Source organism: Chinchilla lanigera, unplaced genomic scaffold, assembly GCF_000276665.1.
Source record: "Chinchilla lanigera isolate Chin_1 unplaced genomic scaffold, ChiLan1.0 scaffold00002, whole genome shotgun sequence".
NCBI classification, from domain to species: Eukaryota; Metazoa; Chordata; class Mammalia; order Rodentia; family Chinchillidae; genus Chinchilla; species Chinchilla lanigera.
In genome coordinates, this window is record NW_004955403.1 from 30035397 (window position 1) to 30048321 (window position 12925).

Below are 12925 nucleotides of genomic sequence, written 5' to 3' on the forward strand. Positions count from 1 at the left end.
AAAAATTTCACCATTTCTTACTTTAATATTATTTCCTTCCTTCCTTCCTTCCTTCCTTCCTTCCTTCCTTCCTTCCTTCCTTCCTTCCTTCCTTCCTCCCTCCCTCCCTTCCTTCCTTCCTTCTTTTCTGTCTTTTCTTTTTCTTTTTTTCTTTCTCTCTTTCGTGTTCTTGAGGATGCTATAAAGGAGCATTGACCTTTACTACAACTAATGATAAGAATCTGTATGATCAGCCAGGTGTGGAGGTGCACACCTCTAAACTCAGCACTAAGGATGCTGAGGCAAAAAGATTACTATGACTGGCTACAAAGGGGTTTCAAGACCAGCCTGAACAACATGATAAGACCCTATCTCAAGAAAGTAAACAAGCAAATACTGAATTTGCATGATTAAAAATGCCCCTGGGCTGCTGTAAGCTTTGTGACCAGAGTCCTCTGACCTGCTTTTACTTTCCCAGGCACAAGTCTATCGAAATCCAGACTCAATTCACTCCTTCCTATGACCATTCGCCTTGAGAAAGGATCACTACAGCTACTGCGGCTAACGCCCGGGTTACAATCAAGGGCCACTGCTACCGCACAGGGAGAAGAACTAGGCAAAGTAAATGTATTATTCACTCTTAGAATTCTGGTTTAAAATTCTCCGGAGAGCAGCAGCTTTACATATAGAAGAAATTAGTCAGGGGAAATTTCAGGAAATTTTCAGGGGAAAAATTCAGGGGAAATTCAGGAAATTCAGGGGAAATTCAGGGAAATTCTTCATTTGAAGAAGGAAGTGGTGAAGTAGAGGGAATGGGAGGTATTTGGGGCGGCAGCGCGGCCTGGGAAAACCTCACCCAGCTTAGGACCTACAGTCCCGGACATCAACAAACCCTGCTGCAGGGCACGTGCATGCAAGGGAAGAAAGAGCTCTTCCAATGGGGAAAGGGATAAGGAACATTCTATATGATTCACATCTAATTAAACGCTACCACACGGTCTTACTTTTTTATATGAAAAATAAGACCTGAAACTAAAAAAAATATGCTGGCCAAAGACTGAATTTGTAGATAAGCAGAGTATTGCTTTTTCTTATCACTTAAAGAATATCAAGAGCCCGCCAGGCTCGTAAGCCCTCTTCAGCGGCACTCTACCGAACAGCTATTATTTGAAAAACCGTTTAGAAAATTAGGTCATTTTTTTCACACCCTCCTTCTGGATCCCCTAAGACATGTATTGTAGATAATAAGGAAAGTATGAAAACTCACACTGACTTTTTATTTAATGAGAAGTACATTTGATTTTCTCCTGCTACCTAAAGAGGAGATTTATTCCAACTCTCCGATTCTGCACAAAATCAACACAGGCTCATTACTGATGATGAAAAAAGTCCCTTGTAAGAGAGCGTACTATCAGATCAGTGAACCGGTCTAGCACACAAGTGTGGCTTCGGTCACTGCAGCGTGCTTCTAGGGGAAGTGTAAAGTGCTTATTGTGAATGAGAACTTGAAGAGGGAGGCAGGAAGAAGGAAATTCGAGTAAATAGAAATCAGAAGAATTATATCTTTTGCAAGTAATGCACAGTTTACAAAAATATACATTTTCCAAAACATGTGCCTTATGTATATCTGAAACCTAAACTCACTTAAAATCCAAGGCAAAATTAATCTTCATAATTTCATCTATCCCCTAAGATCTGAAAACAAGTTATTTTATTTAGACTTGTTTTTGTGTAAACAAAGTTGGATTTAATGATTTTGCAAGGTCAGTGTCTCTGTCCAGAGAAATGACAATTTATAAAGAGAAGAAAATTATTTTTTCACAGTATGAGAAGCTAGGTCCAGATCAAAATGCCAGAAAGTTTGTTGTGTCTTGGGGATCCAGTCTCTATTTCCGATATGATACCTAAGAAGCTGCATTTTCAGCTGGGTGCAGTGTTATACACCTGTAATCACATCACTTGGGTGGCTGAGGCAGGAGAATCACTGTGAGTTTGAGACCAGCCTGAGCTACAGAATGAGTTCAAGGCCAGCCTGTACTGCATAGCAAAACCTTTTCTTGTGAAGACCCCCCATCAAAAAAAAAAGAAAGAAAGAAAGAAAGAAAGCAAAAAAGAAAATTGCATTTTGAAGATGGGAGGAACTGCATTTTTATCAGGTGGAAGAGCAAAAAGGGCAAACTTTTTCCATTGATCCCCTTTACCATAGCATGTAACTCCAAGTGGTGCTATGACTTCATCACCTTATGAATGTACACTCTTATTGTTATCACATTGGCCATTACGATTCAAAACCTGAACTTTAGAGAGGAAGCATTCGAGCCATACAAGTCCATGTTTTGGTGATGTTACTGCAGGACCGAATCTACAGTTCACACAAGCAGAGGCGACATATAGTTTTACCCAAGATAATGAAAAATGTTATCTTATAATAATAGCATCTTGGGACAAATACAAAATGCACACTGAGAATGTTTACAGTATTCACATGTATGTTTATGCAAACACCTATATCCTACTAATTCTTCTTTTGTTGTCCTTTATTAGTGAGAACAAAATGCATTTCACTTGTTTGTGAAATGTCCAAAGGTTATTTGAAAAATATAATTGTAGGAGAACTCTTAGTTTATTATATGGGGGAAAACTGAAACAGACTGAATCACATTTGTCTTAATGACATGAGAATGAAAGGAAGAAAAGTCTTACAGAAAAATGCACTCTTTCCTAGATGATCAGTTTCTGCAAACTGTAATCAAATCTCATACAAAACCATATTTTTAGTTCTCTTTTATAACTCTCTAGTGTTTTTCTGTCTTTCAATAGCAGGTAATTGGAAAAGGCACGATGCATTTTACAAATGTTTTCCCTTGGATTTCTGAAAAGGTGACTTTTTCAAAAAATAAAAGCCAAAGCATTTGTAAGGCAGAGAACTCTCATATAATTAAAGCCTCCAGCTGCATGCATTTTTAATACCACAGACAACATGGTAATTGACACATGTGATTCTAGATCACACTTCAGATTTTAAATTATTTTAGTCTGCTGAAATGTGTTTAAGGGCACTAACCAGATATACTTTCGGTAATTTGGCTTTTAATGACTATCCTTCACTTCAGAGCTACCTTTGATGTTAAAATAGTCTAAGAAATAATGTAATTTCCCCACATGCTGGTTGGGTTATAGTCAGATGTTTCTTAAATATTTCATGTAAGAACTCTCTCTGACCCCTACCACTGTGAAAATGTGAGGAGATTTTACTAACAATAATTTTATATCTTGTAGTTCACTAAATTAACTGGAATGATCAGGACCTCAACCGAAATTGATTGCTGAACCTAAAATAAGATCAAAGCAATGAATCAAAAGGATATAGCAGATGTAAAAATACAAATTACAAGGATAAGTTCAGAATAATTAATATTTGCAAAATTGTACTGTGAAAGACCTTAGAAGGTATAAAGCGTATAGCACATTAAAATCTAAAATTTTAAATAGGTCTCTGAACCCAGAAAAAACTACTAATTCCTTCTTATTTTCTGTGAAGCAAGATGATACTATAAAGCTTAACAATTATAGCAATTTCTTAATTTCTCTGCATATTTCCTCTAGTGCCTGAAACTTCTTGCCATCTGACTATTCAATGGGTGACCATGTACATGTTAGGGCCTTCAAAGGATTCCAATCACCTGTCTTGCATATAAGCCAAGGACATGGTTTCTACATTCATGCCCTCAAATCGTTTAAACAAAACATAAAAATATGTGAAAGAACATCAAATGAAAATCAATAAGCATTCATTAAGTTCTGATTATTTTTGAGGAACTATCAATTTGTCTTAGGCATACAAAGAGAATAAATCAAAGCAATTTTTCCCCAAGGAGTTTCAATATACCCTCAAATGTTGTGAAATAAGGATATAAACAGATACAGTCTGTGAAGAAGAAAATTAATACCAAAGGAGAATAAATATGATCAGGAGGAGTTGAGAGGCTAAGGATCATTTCCACAGGACAATAAGGAAACACTTCACAGTAGTAGTGATATACGAATGACTTTAAAGGAATGGACAGGGAATTCCTAAAAAGAACTTCTTATTTATAACTTTTAATCCAAATGACGGTAGCAAGAGGAACACAAGAGTGTATGTTACACTAAATCCTATATTTTCCAGTACTAACAACAGATATTATTAAAGTTTCCAGTAATAATAACTATCTCTTAGTACAATGAATTAATAAAATATTTCAGTGAAGTAACTGAAACCCACTAAACTGACAAAAATAATTTTTGATCGCAAGAAAATTTAGTGTATACATTACTTGAAGTATTGGAAAATGTACTTAAATTATTTTCAATTTGTTAAAGCAATAAAAGACCTGGAATACATTTTCATATATATAGTCAAGTCAAATTATGTTGGATAAAAATGAATGAATAAAGTTACTTAAACTAAAAGTGAAACCAAAAGCTCTATCTGCACACATGTCAGAAATTGAGGTAAGTTATGTCTTGTTTGTTTCTGAATAAAAGTATGATAATTTCTGCCTAAAACATGTAGAAAATGAGGCTAAAATACATTAAAGGAATGTTCCAAGTTAGAACAGTTATTATTTTCCAAAGTGGAGATTCAGATTTCTACTTTTGTGTTTTCAACTGTATAGCTGGAAGAGAATGTAGTAAATGACATCTTCCAAAATATAGCAGAGGTGGGTAAAAAGCGAAGAAATGTAGCTGAGTGGGTTTAGAAAATCTGTAAAGGAATTATGAAGTGGAATAACGAGAACGATGAACCCATTGCATGTAATGTAAATAAATGCAAGAATCAGAGGTAATTGTAAAAAATAAGTAAATGTTACTAACCAAAACAATTTGAAGAGTTAGGAAAGACTGTAGAGAAGCTAGGCATGGTGGTACACGCCTGTAATCCCAGCACTTTGGAGGCCGAGGCAAGAGGATCATTGCGAATTTGAGACCAGCTTGGGCTACAAAGTGAGCTGAAGGCCAGCCTGAACTGCATAGGAGACCTTATTTCAAAAGAAGAAAAAAAACTGTAGAGAAATTATTTGGCTTCATATTATGAAATAGCAAGAGGGCATCATTGATATGATAGGAAATTTAAGAAAGAAACAGTAGAGTGATACTGAGGTGAACAGAAAATTCTTATGACTATAAAAGAGCAATAATGTTTTGTGTTCTGAGGGAAAATTTAGAAATTAGTTTTGAAAAAAATTTCATGCAATGAATTGAATTTCATTTACTTTAATTCATTACCAAACTAGTTGATCACTAGATGCTGATATTAAAAGACAGAAGCCCCCAGGTAGAAAGTACAAAGTTTTGTGTCCTCAATATGAAAGATCTTTGGGAATTTATGAGGAATCCCAAGTGATCCTGAAGAGCTAGTACAAACTTGACAAAGGGCAACAAAGTTAGAATATTTACACTTCTTATTTTCAAATAGCAATCAGAACAGTATGTACTTACATATAAAACCCACAAAAAACATCCAGATAAACTTTTGTGTATATATAGTTGAATAGTTTTCAACAAGAGTTCCAGTATTGTTCAACAGGGAAAGGGACAGTTTTACAAAAAAAGGATTCTGGGAAAAGTGATATTTACATAGACAAAAATAAATTTGGATTTATGCTATATATAAAAATTAAATCAGAGCCAGGTGTTGTGGTGCATGCCTGTAATCCCAGCACTCAGGAGGCTGAGGCAGCAGAATCATTGCAACTTTGAGACCAGCCAGGGCTACAAAGTGAGCTCAAGGCCGCCCTGAAGTGCATAGCAAGACCCTGTCTCAGAAAAAAAAAAAGACAAAAAATATTAAATCAAAATGGATCAATGGATGAAATGTAAGAGATAAAGCTATATATCAAGCAAGGCCTCATGATAACAATTTTGGAAATTACTTCTTTGTTATGGTACCAAAGCAAATTGACAAAAGGAAAAGTGAAGAGTTGGTCTGTAATAAAACTGAAAACTTTTCTTCATCAAAGAGCTCTATCAAAAGAGAGAGGAGGCAATGCTCAGAAAGGGAGAAATATTTGTAAATCTGATATCTGATTAGTGATTTATATTCAGAATATATAAACTGTGACAACTCAAACTACACAGAAGACACTCATGTAGCCAATTAAAAAACTAAGCAAAGGATTTGAATACATATTTCTCCAAGGAATATTTGCAATTGGTAAAGGACATGAAAAAAGGTTCAGCATTATTATTCAGTAGGAAAATTAACACAGGTCAAAACTGCAATGAGATACCACTTTGTACCAATTAAAGTATATGCTGTTTATAAAAAGAAATAAATTAATAAGCATTAGTGAAAGTGTTAAGAAATTAGCAAATGTGTTATTCTAGTAAGAACGTAAAATGATACAGCCATTGTTGAAAATAGCATGGTGTTTCCTCAAAATATTAAACATAAGATTAACGTATGATATAGGAATTCCACTTCTGAATGTATACCCAAAAGAACTGAAAGCAGGAGTATGAGAAGATATTTGTTCAGCCATGCACCATTCATTCGCAGTAGCCAAAAGATAAACACACCCCAAATGTCCACTGACAGATGAATAAACACACACACACACAGTATACTACTTCTTGACCAAAATGGGAAAGGAATTCTAACACATTATAACATGGATGAAAAATGAGGATATTATCCATAATATCCTATAGATGAAAGTTTCATAATTCCTTGAAAAAAATGTACTTAGCGTAGTCAAATTCAAAGAGACAGAAAGGATTAGGGTGGTTTCCAGGGCTGGATGTTGTTTACTGAGTACAAAGTTCTAGTTTGGGATAAGAAAGAGTTCTGGCCTTGGTGAGGATGGTTGAATAACAATGTGGCTGTAATTAACACCACTGAAATGTACGTGTGAGAACTGTTAAAATGGAAATTTTTATGTTATGTTATGTATACTACAACATAAAACAAAAGTCTGATGAGAAATAAAGTAAGTAGGGCTAGTAGAAGAGATGCAAAGGAGTCACAATGAAGGTCTCAGTAGACTGCAAAGGGAGCTGTGGACCTAAGACCTCTCCGTCCAGTCCTCCCTCTCTGTACTTTGAGAACAAAGGTAGGAATTGTTTTACTGTCCACATTGCACAGATATTGGGTAGCAGCTGCTCCCTAGAAAGTAGAAAACACCTGGATGGGGATTTCTTCAGAGACCAGTTCAAAGAGCTGCATTTAGATGAGCGTCATCAGCCACCAACACTCCCAGTTGGAGGCTGAGAGCTTCACCAATGAAGTGGGAATTTGGGCCACACATCACACCATTCTGAGCATTCTGTACTTCCTGATGCCAACCCTCCGCCACTGCAGGGGCCTTGCTTCTTCACTGTTGAGTGGCTGTCTTTCTCCCAGCTCTAAGGGCCCCCCAGAGGGAGGATGGTATGTAGCCCCCATTGTGCTGAAATGGAGGTGATCATCTCCGTATCAACAACCTTTTCAAATCCAAGGCAATAGTGCTCATTTGGAACCAGAATCCTCACAAACCTGTTGTTACTGCCAGATTCCTCCACCTCTTGTAATGTGCTGGCTTGGTTCTGCAGCTCTTTCAGTTCTAAAATGTATTATTCCTTCCAATCATAAAGTAGTAGCATTGGTAATATTTACAATAACTTCTATACATTTCATCTATTTCTTAGCTATCTTCCCAGATCTTCTTTCAAAATCATTCTTGACTGCTAGATTAGCCTGCAATATCTGAAGAGTGAATCTTCTTCTAGATAAGGAAATGGCCATAGTGTTTCTCAGTGTCATGCCCTGTCACTAAACTGAAATCTGTTGACTTGAAGTGGATAGATAGCTAAGACGCCATAGACAAATAATTTGGTTGTAAAATCTGTGTATTTAAAAACTACTTACATATTAGTAACATTAATGAAGTTTATCATTTTTGAACATTTTTTATGTAACATGTATGGGAAAAACACTTAATATACTACAAACTTCACACTTAAAACCATCCTACGAAAGTGAAATTATTCCTGTTTTACATATGAGAAATTTTTATCTCATAAAAGCAAAGTTCCTTAGCACAAACATACATTATCCATCAATTTTACTTTCTGAAAGTGTCGTGCACTATAAAATAGCCTTAGAAATCTTAAATGTTCTAAAGTACCAAAAGATAGATAGATAAATAATAGATAAATAGATTCTATTAATGTACATGCAGGAGATACACCCACATGCACAGACACATGTACACATAAATATATAGGGAGATATTCTAAATTTATAGTTGACTTAAAAATACATGGGCCAAACATTGTATATTCATATGGTATAAATTTGGTTAAGAAATTAGTTGATTGTATAAACTTATTTCTAAAATGGGCTCAATAATGCTTATAGAATCTTGCTTTGTTTAATGTGCAAATATTTATTTGAAGCTAGGTAATGGTGGTTGCTGCAGATCAAATATAGCTTTTTATGAACTTGTGTATAAAAGGACAGAAGTGCTAGAAGTATTCTGAATTGAGAGACAATCCCTGAAATTATTCAGCAAGAGAGTTCAATACTGATATCAATAGCTTGAAAGAAATTTTAGAGTAACAATTTTTATCTAGATAATTACACTTCTGGTGTTTTAATAGAACAGATTAAAAACAGTAATAACAGTTCTAAACACAATATATGATGTTAAGGAAATGAGAGTACAGCTGTATAGTATTTGAAAGTGAAATACCTCATTATGTCACAATAATAATTACACCTTATGATTGTTTTATTTTACCTTTTGCAATAAATTGATTCCTATATTTTGGAATTGAAATGACTTGGAATAGATAATTGAATACAACAGATTTATTCCTTTTCATTGAAGAATAAGTGTGAATATTATTATCTGTAAAAAGAAGGGATATATCATATAAAATCTCACTTCCACATTTCTCTACTTCCAATGTGTTATGGACCTTTACCAAATCTTTTGGATCTACGAAAAAAATTCAGTGTATTAAAAGTCATGCTATCATTCACTTCACATTAAAAGTACAAATGTTTTTAGTTGCTAATTATGTCAATAAAGGAAAAATAGTGTGAATTACACCAAAATTGAAAATAAATCTAAACTCAGGAGTTAGTTTTATAACAAAAATTACAAATGTGTCCAGTGTCCCGATAGGAAGGGAAGGGCATGTATGTGTGAAGAACCTTGAACAGAACTAGGGCATGCAACAACTTGTTTATGCTGAATTTGTGTAGCTTCACCAAGCAACAGACAAGCTATTATAACTTTATTGTTTCAGAATATAAGCCTATTATACTCTGTAAATGAAGATACTGACATTTTGCTGCATTGGTTGAAAAGATTAACAGTTCTAAAAGAACAGTATCAACTGTGCCAAATTAAATATATTAAAATGTGAAGGCTTAATGTTCTGTGTGCCCTCTACTGTAAATGCATATACAGTATAGTTTAAATGCCCTGAGTGACCCTGTTGAGATTGCAGTTCCATGTCAGTTTTGGAAAAGCAATTTACATCTTTGCTGGTTGGTAATAAACCATGGCAGGATGTGTTTCTCGAAACTATTAATAAGTATGTCTGATCTTGATGAAAAGTGAAAGAGGACATGTTTAGAACCCTAATTATTTTCACTTTAATCACTCATACCCTGGGACACCTTAGCATACTTAGGAAACTATATTGAAATATTTACTTCATATATTTTTAAAATTTTAAAATATAGAAAATATATTTCTAGTACATCTTGAGTCCTGATAGGATTCTTCAATTTCTTCTCATTTAAAATTTCCTTTTATTTAGTATTATATATCTTTTTTACTTAAAAGAACTTGCCTCCTATGTAATGCAAATTCCATGGGATCATAAGGTATTTTACCTTTTCCAACTCCATTTAACTTAAAAAATTATTTTCTTTTGTGTAGCTATAGATTCTCTGGAATCATAACTTATTTCACCTGTTCCAAATCATTTTCCTCACATAAAGGAAACATATTGAAATTGATGTAAAAGCCACAATTTTGTCCTGATGATTAAAACAATGCAATATTTTAACCTCATTTTATTGATTGCAAAGGAAACATTTTGCTATTAATGCACAATGCCTGAGTATTTTATGAGGATTAGGCTACTACAACATTTTAGAGCATGTGTGTTAATTGTGTAACACATGAGAATACAAAATATATTAAAATAATAAAGCACATGACAATAGTAGTCTGTGCCTCCTGTTTTATTGCACACACTTCTCATATTTAAGAGACAATACTTGAAAGCAGACACATTCCCTAGGCTATAGGAAATACACAATGGCTTGTTCCACTCCCTTCCTGTCCCTGATGTCCTTGATGATAATTGGTCATCCTAACCAAACTCTGTGTTCTCTCTTAAGACAAACTTTGGCACCATATTTTCCTATCCCCACAAGAGACATACAATATTCCAAAAGGCCTCCCCTACCCACCCTGATGAAAACACAAACCATAAAAGAGCAGGCTTCCCAATTCATAGGTGAGAGAACCACACAGCCTACCTGAGGCTCTGTCCGGTATCGATGCGTGTGGCTGAGTGTGCATCCCTTCTGTATTCAAAGATGTCTTCATTTATAAATACAATTCATTTGTCTCGGAGCCTAAGACACACATACTTATCGGAGGTGGTATTTGTATTTAACATGAAGTCCTATGTTAATACAATTTTATAGTTGATATGAGCAGACCATCACGTTAACTGGCTTAAAATAAGCTAGTGCTTATTTTAAGAAGTGCTTACCATGCATAAAAGTCAGGAAGTAAGTTGGCTGACTTGGGAAAACATTTAGACCCTCAGTTTCTTGCAACCACTAATTATATGATGAACCACAAGAAAATAAAAGAGGAGGAAGAAAAATGTGGAAGGAGCTCTGCTGTCTCCTTCTCGGACTGGGGAAAGATAATAAAAGGTAATATTAAATTTCTCCACAGAGACAAGTGACTGATGGTTCAATCCACACTTTTGTTACTTTTCCTATTTGAAATGGTTAAAAATTATCCTGAGGAAAAAAAAAATAAGTATTGTACCAAAAATATACCAACATTTCTTTTCTCTTCCTTTACAGGGCAGGGATGAGTGAGAATATAAAAATGTAAGAAACCTAGGATAGAAGAGCATATATGAGAGCTCTTTGGGTTTGAAAATCTAACTCTGCTTGAAATTCTCAATATTCTCAAGTATACATCTTGATAAATTTTTTGAGGGTTTTGAGCGATGACTTTACTGAATGTTTTTCATTTTTAAAATAAAATAATCAGAATAAATGTAACCAACACACTAAGTGAGAAACATTATAAAAGATAAAGGTTAGAAAAGCTTAAGAGAAGACTAAAGCAATGAGAAATAAAGATAGAGCTATGCTTTAGCATTGGATGATGAGTGAAACATTCCGCAATGTGATATCATTTGTGTTTTTTACTCATATATTGAAACTGTAAAAGGAGTGGTCTCTGAGCATTGTTAATCTCACAAGTTAGATACAGCAATAAACAAAATAGAGGAAATGTATCACAACAAAATTTCAGTCTGTCAGAAGATACAAAAAGCTCAAAAACTTTTTTGTTTTGAATCCCACATGATTCACTAAACTTTAAACTCTCTTTTCAATGATCATTGGTTCTTTTCTTTACATGCTTTGTACTAGGGATTGAACCCGAGGCTTTTGAACTGATTTTTATCCCCAGTACTTATGTTTATTTTTTTTTTATTTTCAGACAGGTTCTCATGAAGTCCCAAAGTGCCCAGTCAGGGCTTCAACTTATGATCCTTATCCTTCAGCCTCTTAGAGTGCTGGAATTACAGATGTGCACCACCATGCCCAGCAGTTATTTTCATTCTGAAACTGCTGTTAAAATGTAATTCATGCTATCATTAATCATTAAAGAAATATGAATAAAACCAAAATGAGATATCATCTCAGTCAGATTAAAATGGCTATTGTTAACGAGTAAGATAATAACAGTGCTAATGAGAATGACAAAAGGACTACTCTCACACAAGGGTGGTAGAAATGTAAATCTGTATAAACATAGTGGAAATAGTTTAGAAGTTCATCAAAAACTAAAAATAAACTAGTATGTTATGCAGCCAAACTACCACTGAGAATATATATATATATATATATATATATATATATATATATATATACAAAAAACTGAAGTCAGCCTGTCAAAGAGTCGTTTGAATAGCTAAGCTGAGGAATCAGCTCACAACAGCTAAGCTGAGGAATCAGCCTAAATGTCCATCCATGGAAGAACAGGCAATGAAAATATGCTATATGGCATGCTATTCATCTGAAAAATAATGAAATTATTTCATTAGTAGCAACACAGATGGAACTGGAGGACCATGTTAAGTGAAATAAGTCATGCACAAAACACCACACATGGTCTCACTTATATGTGAAAACTAAAGAAGTCGATAGCATAAAAAGTGAGACAAAATGCTCTTTACCAGAGTCTGGGAAGGGTTTCCAGGTATGTTGGAGAAAACAGTAGTTGACACACACAAGGGAAGGGTAGCTTGGGTGGAATAACTTGTAAGACTTTACAGTACCATAGGGTAACTATGGTTGATGATAATTAATTGACTATCTTAAAATCACTAAAAAAAGATTTTGAAAAACAACTTTCAGTCTTTTGAAGAAGTGCTTACCATGCATAATCTGTCATTTTGTATTAATTTTCTCATATTTAAATCTAGCTCTTTGAAATTCATCAACTGTGTTTCTGCTTTAAGGAGAAAATGTGAACATATATCACCCCATCACTTAACAAGTCCACTGCTTCAACCCTGTACAGAGCAGGGAGGAAGAAAATTTTGGTAATCTTCAAAAAACTATTATAATGATCAGATTCACTTTTATTAAGCTAAAAGTTTTGTGCTTTTTAAATGTTTTACAACCCAGATTAAGTAAAATTTG

General features: G+C 34.4%; 1 long non-coding RNA gene across 1 annotated transcript in view; it reads right to left on the minus strand.

Moving 5' to 3' along the window:
* Positions 1 to 10566, minus strand: part of LOC106148738 — a 17927-nt gene extending 7361 nt beyond the window's left edge. Inside the window, exon 1 of the long non-coding RNA XR_001234403.1 lies at positions 10505 to 10566. This is a non-coding gene — a long non-coding RNA (uncharacterized LOC106148738). The remainder of the gene's footprint in view (positions 1 to 10504) is intronic.
* Positions 10567 to 12925: the final 2359 nt, after the last annotated feature.